This window comes from Diabrotica undecimpunctata, chromosome 1, assembly GCF_040954645.1.
Source record: "Diabrotica undecimpunctata isolate CICGRU chromosome 1, icDiaUnde3, whole genome shotgun sequence".
NCBI lineage: Eukaryota > Metazoa > Arthropoda > Insecta > Coleoptera > Chrysomelidae > Diabrotica > Diabrotica undecimpunctata.
Window position 1 is genome coordinate 204286024 of NC_092803.1, and position 8297 is coordinate 204294320.

Sequence of the window (8297 nt, forward strand, 5' to 3'; positions counted from 1 at the left end):
CATATCAGATGACGAAGATGACGACCCAAGAGGCAACAGGCAGCACAAGACCGTCGACGAGATTTTCAATGCTTTAGAGGAAAGAATTTTATACAGTAGGCCTAATTAGTTAGGGACACGACTGGATTCTTAATTTTTGTTGTCATTACATAAAGTTTTGTCCTTTTCAGATTGCTTTACGTTTCGTCGAACAATCGAATGAGGCAAACTCATAACGTTCTGCAAATTAACGATGGAGGGAGAGAGAAACATCGTTGTCAAACGAAAACGCAAAAAAATAGCAGATTTCTTTAAAAAAGCATGTTAAACTTGTTCATTTTCCTTAATTTTATTACTTGATTTTGCATTTACTTATTAGAAAACATTACGAAATCAACTCATAGTATTTTTTAATACCAATACTTTGATCAAGAATATTATAAAAAACAATGTTATTTTTAACCGAAATTCTTGTTATCCGAAACGGCCTCCCCCCCAATTATTTCGGTTAACGGAGGTTTTACTGTATAATAATAATTAATAATTCTTGTAAAGTACAAAAAAATCCGTTTCACACAATTTGTTTTAAAACCAATTATTAAGAGAGTGTAAAAAAAATTAGTCATTGCATATTTTAAAATAAATAAACACATTTTGAGTATTAATATATATATTTCTTACGAAATAAAAGTAAAATTCAATAACTTCTTTATGGAAAAAATTTATTAATTTATTTTTCTAGGATTTTCCGATTTTTCCGAGAGGTGAAAATATACCAGTTAATATTATTATCTCGAGTTACCCCAGTTTAAAAAGATGAATATTTTGCGTGCCATATAAGGCGAGATATTGCAAATTTTATCAGCGTGCTTCAATTTGAAGTACCATTTTAAAAAAACGTAGCTCGAAAAGTTCTCCCCTTCATTTTAACGTGACGGTATTTTACGAGTACGATCATTTTAACGGGTTATAACTTTTTACAACTTCTCTCCAGATGCCAATTTTCAGCTCTTTACGTTTATCAACAATGGAAATATGATTTTAAGAAAAAATGCTATCTTGGTTCCAATTGGTCAGAGACGATTCATTTTATATAAAAGAATATGTTTTTCCCCATATTTTCAGTGAGCCTACTTAAAAGCGCATGACATAAAACACATCACAGTTATTATAAATATTTATAAACTAAAAGGTCAGCCCGTTTTCAAACACTTTTTTTTCAATAACAATTTTGATAAAATGTTAAATTTGTTTAATGTACATTAAAATCAAAGCCTCAAAATAATTAATTGCGATATGTTAAATATCTTTAGAGTCACTGTTTGAGCAATTACAGCTGTTTAAATAATAGCACTCCATGATAAACAAATTGAATAACTTAGGTACAAACTATTTATCGATCTAGCCGCAAAAATAAGAGTTTTTACAATTATCTCGGTCAATTGTATATGTAGTTTAATTTTGAAAGAACTTTTTAAGATACAAAATTTTTATTTGAACCATTTTTCTCTAAAATGTATAAAAACGTTTTATAGGCAAAAAATATTTTTCTCGCTTTTTATGATTATTAACAAATTGTTAGTTCTAAATAACTTTGCTTGGTTAGTGATGTTGAGTTCGGCGAAGATTGAGATATTGTACCTACATAAAATATAATAGCATATAAACTACCACATAAAATACGCCTTTTATTTTAGTTTTAGTTCTAGGCAAAATTGTCCCATTTGAACAAAACTCGCCTAGATTTTCTAAAAATTTTGAAACAGTTATATTAGTATTACCGTAGAAGGTTATTCGGTATTTGGCAACAGCTATAACGCTTAAATTTATGCGGTACTAGATAAAGTTTTCATTTGAAAGCTGTCCTTTTTTGGAAATTATCTGTCTGCATATTTAATTAAATGTTTATATTGCTCGACAGTTTTATTGCTTTTAGTCTTTATAGTGATTACCGATTTTATTATACCAAACAAAGAAGCGAGAAAGGAAGCAACTAGCTAGCTAAACATTATTTAGATATGAGATGAAAATACTAAGTTTGGATTTTGGTTTTCTCTGTAAATGGTCTTTATAATACCAAACCGTCTAAATATGTAAATAATATCAAACTTGAGCAAGTTGATAAAATCGTTTATTTTGGCCAGCAATTAAATTGTAACGCAGAAAGTCACGGCGAAATTAGATCTAGGATAGAGCAAGAGCAGACTAAAGTTAGTTTTAGAAGGATGTCCCCAAGGTGTTATGTAACAGAGACCTAAAATTGGCATTGAGGATCCACCTACTTCGCTGCTACGTGTTCTCGGTCTTACTTTATGGTGTCGAGTCCTGGACTGTGAATAAAATCGATCTAAATCGCATTGAGGCTTTCGAAATGTGGTGCTATAGAAGAATTTTAAAAGTTTCCTGGGTGGAGAAGATTCGAAACTCCATAATACTAGAACGTCTCAGCAAGACTACTTCTCTTTCTTCTTCTTCTTTTTATATAGATATGACTCTGTCTGTTTTTCAATGTGCCTCCAGTAAGTTGTCATTCCATCGTTTGCGTGGTCTTCCTACTGATCGTCTTCCTATTGGGGAACCGTCTCTTGCCGTCTTTACTACTCTATTTATTGTCATTCGGCTTATATGATCGTTCCATTCTACTCTTCTATTTCTTACCCAGTTTTTGATGTTCTTCACCTTGCATCTATGTCGTATATCTGTACTTCTAGCTCTGTCCCATAGTGTCCTGTTCTGTCTGTGTCAGGTCTTGTTTCTGCCGCGTATGTCATTATTGGTCTGATGACTGTTTTGTAAATTCTGCCTTTCGTTTCTTTCCCGATATTTTTATTTCTTCATATTGTTTTGTTTAGGCAGCCTGCGGCTCTGTTTGCTCTATTCACTTGATCTTCCATTTCGATTTCGAGCTTTCCGTAGCTAGATAATTTGATGCCTAGATAATTAAACTCCATCACTTGTTCTGTTATCTGACCTTCCAGCTCCAATTTACATCTTAGTGAATTTGCTGTTATAACCATGCATTTTGTCTTTGTTGGGGAAATTAACATGTTAAATTTTCTGGCGGTTATATTAAATTGGTGCAGCATACGTTGTAAATCATCTTCACTTTCGATCCCTGTTTGCTAAAGGTGACGATGATGAACCACCAACACCAGAGGTGACGACAAACGAAGAAATAAATATTGAGGAGGAAGAGGTAAAGGAAGCATTAAGGAAATTACAAATAGCAAGACTCCTGATATCATAAAAAGCATCAAGCAGAGAAAACTGGAGTATTTCGGACATGTAATGAGAGATCCCAAATATAGGTTGCTACAAATCCTATTTAGGATGGCAGTGAATAAAATTAAGATAGCTATGTTGGTAACCAACTTTCTGAAAGGACATGGTACATGAAGAAGAAGAAGCTCAAAATTACAAAAAGTATATATTAATATTATATACTTAATAAGGATTAAGTATATAAGGCAACGTAATATTGTTAACAAATCAGGCGGGTAAGTGTAAAAAATACTGTTACTTACATATAGAAGGGTTTCTCTTCTTTAAATCTCTTCTATATCTGAAAAAAGTTAATTAGAAAAAAATTAATTTATAAATCATACTCAGTTGAGAAAAAATGAGTAATAATGTTTTATTCGGGCAATACTACGAGCCCTACCAGATCTTTACTTAGTGGAAGATATTCTAATAGACCAATTCCAGGTTATACAACAATTCCAAGGATTTTAAAAAAGTTTAAAAATAATGTGGCCTTGATTCCTAAATGTAACTTTATAATTTATTATTTAAAAAACGAATAAAAAAAATTAATTTCATTTGACGTGAAAAACCATGTTCCTAGTATTCCTCCAACATAAACTTTTGTTCTAGTAAAAGACGTTTTAGACCATAATATTAAAAATTTTACATCTTCTTCCCTACAAGGGAATATACTGTCGAAAGCTCCTCTACCGAAATCTATTTCCAGGGTATGGACTTCCTCCCAGCGGGTTCGTCTTCATCTCTGCAATCGGAGATGAAGAGATCAGAGATCACTCCGAGGCTCTCCCCACTATTCTCTTGATTTCAACCCATGTTGAAGTAATGGTGTGTTGCCTTCTGCGGATCAAGCTGGGACGTAGGTTCGGAATAATCCACGAACGATATTATTTCGATATTTTTCTTCGTTCCGCATCACGTGGCCGAGGTGCTCAAGCTTACGTTGTTTCACTAAAGTAAGAACTTTTTATAGCACACGATATTTTTAGTATCCCCCTAGTAGATCCACATCTCGAAGGCTTCAATCCGCTTTTCTGTGGCTTGCGTTATTGTTCAGGCTTCAACTTCATATTGTAACACAGGAAGAATGTAGCACCTCACTATCCGTATCTTGGTTCCCAAACTGAGATCACTGCAGCACAGCAAGGATCTCAACTTGATAAATGTAGACCGTGTCATTCCAATTCTTCATCTAATCTCTTGAGCGTAGTCCCACTGTGAGTTGAAGGTAGTTCCGAGGTAAGTGAATCTGTCGACACTCTGGATCTCTTCGCTACCTGCCATTAGTGCCCCGGGATCTAAATTTACACGGCTGACAACCATGAATTTAGTTTTCCTAATATTAAGGTTTAGTCCGTATGTTATACTTACAGTTCTCACTCGGTCTAGTAAGGCTTGTAGATCATTTAGGCTGGTTGCTAGTAACACAGTGTCATGGGCGTAGCGGATATTAATGATGTATTCACCGTTTACTCGGACTCCCATCTCTAGGTTTGTGAGGGCTTAAGTAAAAATTTCGTCAGAGTACATTGAAAAGAGTCGACGAGAGCACACATCCTTGACTTACTCCTCGCATGATCTTCACTTTGTCGGTCAGCTCGTCTTCGACCTTGACTTGAGCACGCTGGTTTCAGTATAAATTCATGATGATCCGAATATCCTTTCTCATCCAATCTTACTCTTTGTAGGGCGGCAACCTGATGCTGATAACCGTCAAATGCCTTGACGTAGTCAGTAAAACAAATATAGATATCACAACTGACATCGCGGCATCTCTGAAGAAGGACTTGTAAGGTGAAAAGTGCTTCACGTGTACCCACGGATTTGGGGGAATCCAAATTGCATTTCACCGACATTTTCTTCGCATTTCTTGTAAATTCCACTGTCTGGTATATAAATATTTAAAAACCAATATTTTATATAATTTCTAAATAAAATATAAAAATTACAGGACTAATTTTGCCGATATTAATTTTCCTAGAACTTAGTAGATGAATGCATAATCCGCTTAACCATGGGAGCAAACTAGTATACGGTCTTCGGAGCTAAGTAGTATATAATAATTAAAAAAGTTTTTTAACCTTGGAAGCGAAATGTGTGCTTCACTTTAAAACTATAGCGAAAATGGACAGAAACTGTTTATATTCAGTAAATAAAATGAGATAATCACTAGAAACAACGAGTATAAACTGCTCAAACTATGTCTATACACTTGGAATGCCCCATTTGGTAATAATTCGAAACTTTCAAGAAATCATATAGAATACTCTTCTTCTTCTTCTTCTTCTTCTTCTTAGCCTTCTGTCGTCCATGTTTGGACATAGGCCTTTCCCCACTCCTTCCATCGGTCTCTATCCTGAGCAACATATTTCCAATTTGTTCCGGCTATTCTTTTAATATCATCAACCCATCTCATCTGTGGTCTTCCTCTTGGTCGTTTACTTTCGTAAGGTCTCCAATGTTGTACTGTACTATTCCAACGTTGGTCTTTTTGTCTATCAATGTCGCCCGCGAGGCTCCATTTAAGTTTGGCAGTTTTTGTTGCTATCGTTCTCCTTTGTTGTTTTATTAGGCTGGCCTTGCGAGCTGTACAAGGATGTATAGAAGTTTTCGACAATATTTGTTATTTCATATTTGTTCTTTTCTTCCTTATTGTTGGCGTCTTTAATTTTGATGATTTTTTGAATTCCCAGTGCGGGTCTTAGACATTTTAAGCCTCGGTTGTTTTCAATGACTCGCTCTATTAAGTTCTCGTTCCATTTTTGTATGTCGCGTTTTAGTTATTTTCTAATTGTTTTATTAAGTTTTCTGTATTCTTGAGTATGGCGTTTGTTTTGCACTAGTAGTTGTCTTCTTTCCGTCATTAGCTGTTTAGTTTCATTGCTTATTTTGTCTTGTTTAGTCCTTGTTTTCTTTGCGACCTGTAGTCCAGCTGCGAGAAGGTTTTTATTTATGTTTTTATTAATCTCGTCAATTTGATCTTGATTATTTAAAGGATCAGATTCGAACTTATCCGCTAAGACCTCTCAGAATTGCTCTTTATTTGTTCTTAGTTTAAAGGCATCTATACTCGTTTTTTTTTAAAATCATTTTCTCTCTTCTTTCATGTTAATATTTATTTTTGCTCTAACTATACGATGGTCACTACCCGTTGTTACGTTGTTTATTGTTGTGACGTCTTCAAATATTCTTTTGTTGTTTGAGAGAAAATAGTCTATTTCATTTTTGGTAGTTCCGGTAGGTGCGACCCATGCCCACTTTCTGTTAGGTTTCTTTTTGTATAAGGTATTCATAACATACATGTTTTCTTGTTCCAGGAATTCCATGAGTTTTTCTCCTCTTGTGTTTCTTGTGCCGAATCCAAAATTTCCAATCTTGCTTTCAGAGTCTTCAATCTTACTTCTAATTTTGGCGTTAAAGTCTCCCATTATTATTATTTTGGATTCTTTGTTGTTGTCTATAGCTTTTTAAGGTCTTCGTAAAAAGAATTTATTTCCTCATCGGTTGCTTTTTTATTGGAGCATAAACTTGACCGATCTTTATTTTAGTTTTTGGACTTAGTTTTAAGACCATATATGTAACCCTGTCTGATATGCTGTCAATTATTTGAATTTGAGATTTTCTCTTCTTGTTGATTAAGAAACCTACTCCACCGTATGTGTAGTCTTCCCTGCCTTTATAATAGAGTCTGTTGTCTGAATGTAAGTCCACATATCCTTCACCTCTTCTTTTAACTTCTGACAGTTCCATTATGTCCCAATTTAAGTTCCCCAATTCCTCTTTTAGTTCGTAGAGTTTTTTATCTTTTGGCATGGAGCGGATGTTGTATGTTGCTATGTGGAGTTGTTTGTTCTTCTTCTTTTTCAATGTCGACTCCTCGACTCCTCCTTGACTCCAGAATTCTCGGGGCAGACCGTTGTTACGGTGTGGGACTGTGGAATAGAATTCCTACCCACCTGGGGTACCTTCCGGGTTTCTGTTGCAATCGACATGTTTGGTTTTGGAGGTTTTGGCCATAACGCACCACGCTGGCTAGACGGGTTAGAGAGGTATAAGAATGTGTCGTGTCCATCATTGTAACCGAGGTTGGCGGCCTACTCAGTTCAGCCAACACCCCTCGGAAAAGATGGGTCGGCACCACTCATTCTTAATGTAATTACATTTCCTTAATTCCGGGTGTTACAGTTATACCGCTGATACTCGGTCGCCAGAGCCTCGTTTGTGATAACAGGGTTCACCAACGTGAAGGTGAGGTTGACATTTGAGTAGAAGAGGCTGTTTGAGACGCATCACTACTCTCCAAAACCCCATATAGATTACATACTTGTGAATAAATATTTCAGTAATGCTACGCATTATTGAAGGTTAATGCACTTTCAGGAGGATGATATTAGATCGTTTGTGGCAGATATTAAATTAAGACTAAAAAATAGCATCGACAAAAACAAAAAAACAAATAACTTCACTTCGACTATATAGAAATAAAATTTATATTTAACAGTAATTTAAACATTTAAACTACAGAAGATCGAAAACAACTAGAAGATACCGAAGATCAATAGAAGATTATATTGACGCTCCAGAAATTATAAAGTACAATAAAAATTCATGATATAATATCACTTATAATATCACTTATCACAATTCTTAAAAATATTCACTCCTTTTCCTAATTTGATGAAATCATCATTTTAAAGGTCTTTTCAAATCCACAAAAATATTGTCATTTTCCGTGTAATAAAAACGAAATAATTTAATAAAATTCAAACCAAATTATAATCCCGTAAGTTAGTTATATAATAGCAATGCCATCTTAAACAGCTGCATTTAATATTCATCAATTTTTTGTGTGCAGAATAATTATAACACTTGCTGTTACTAATACGGACAAATGATGGTAATGGTAAGGTACCTATTCAAATTTGTTTATCTCATTTGCATGAAGAATTTAGAGATTTATTATGTATTTAAAATTATGCAGACTTACTGACCGACATATTTATTCTATTAGCAAGAAAGGATGAACCGATCTGTCAATAATATGTTTGGATTTTTTT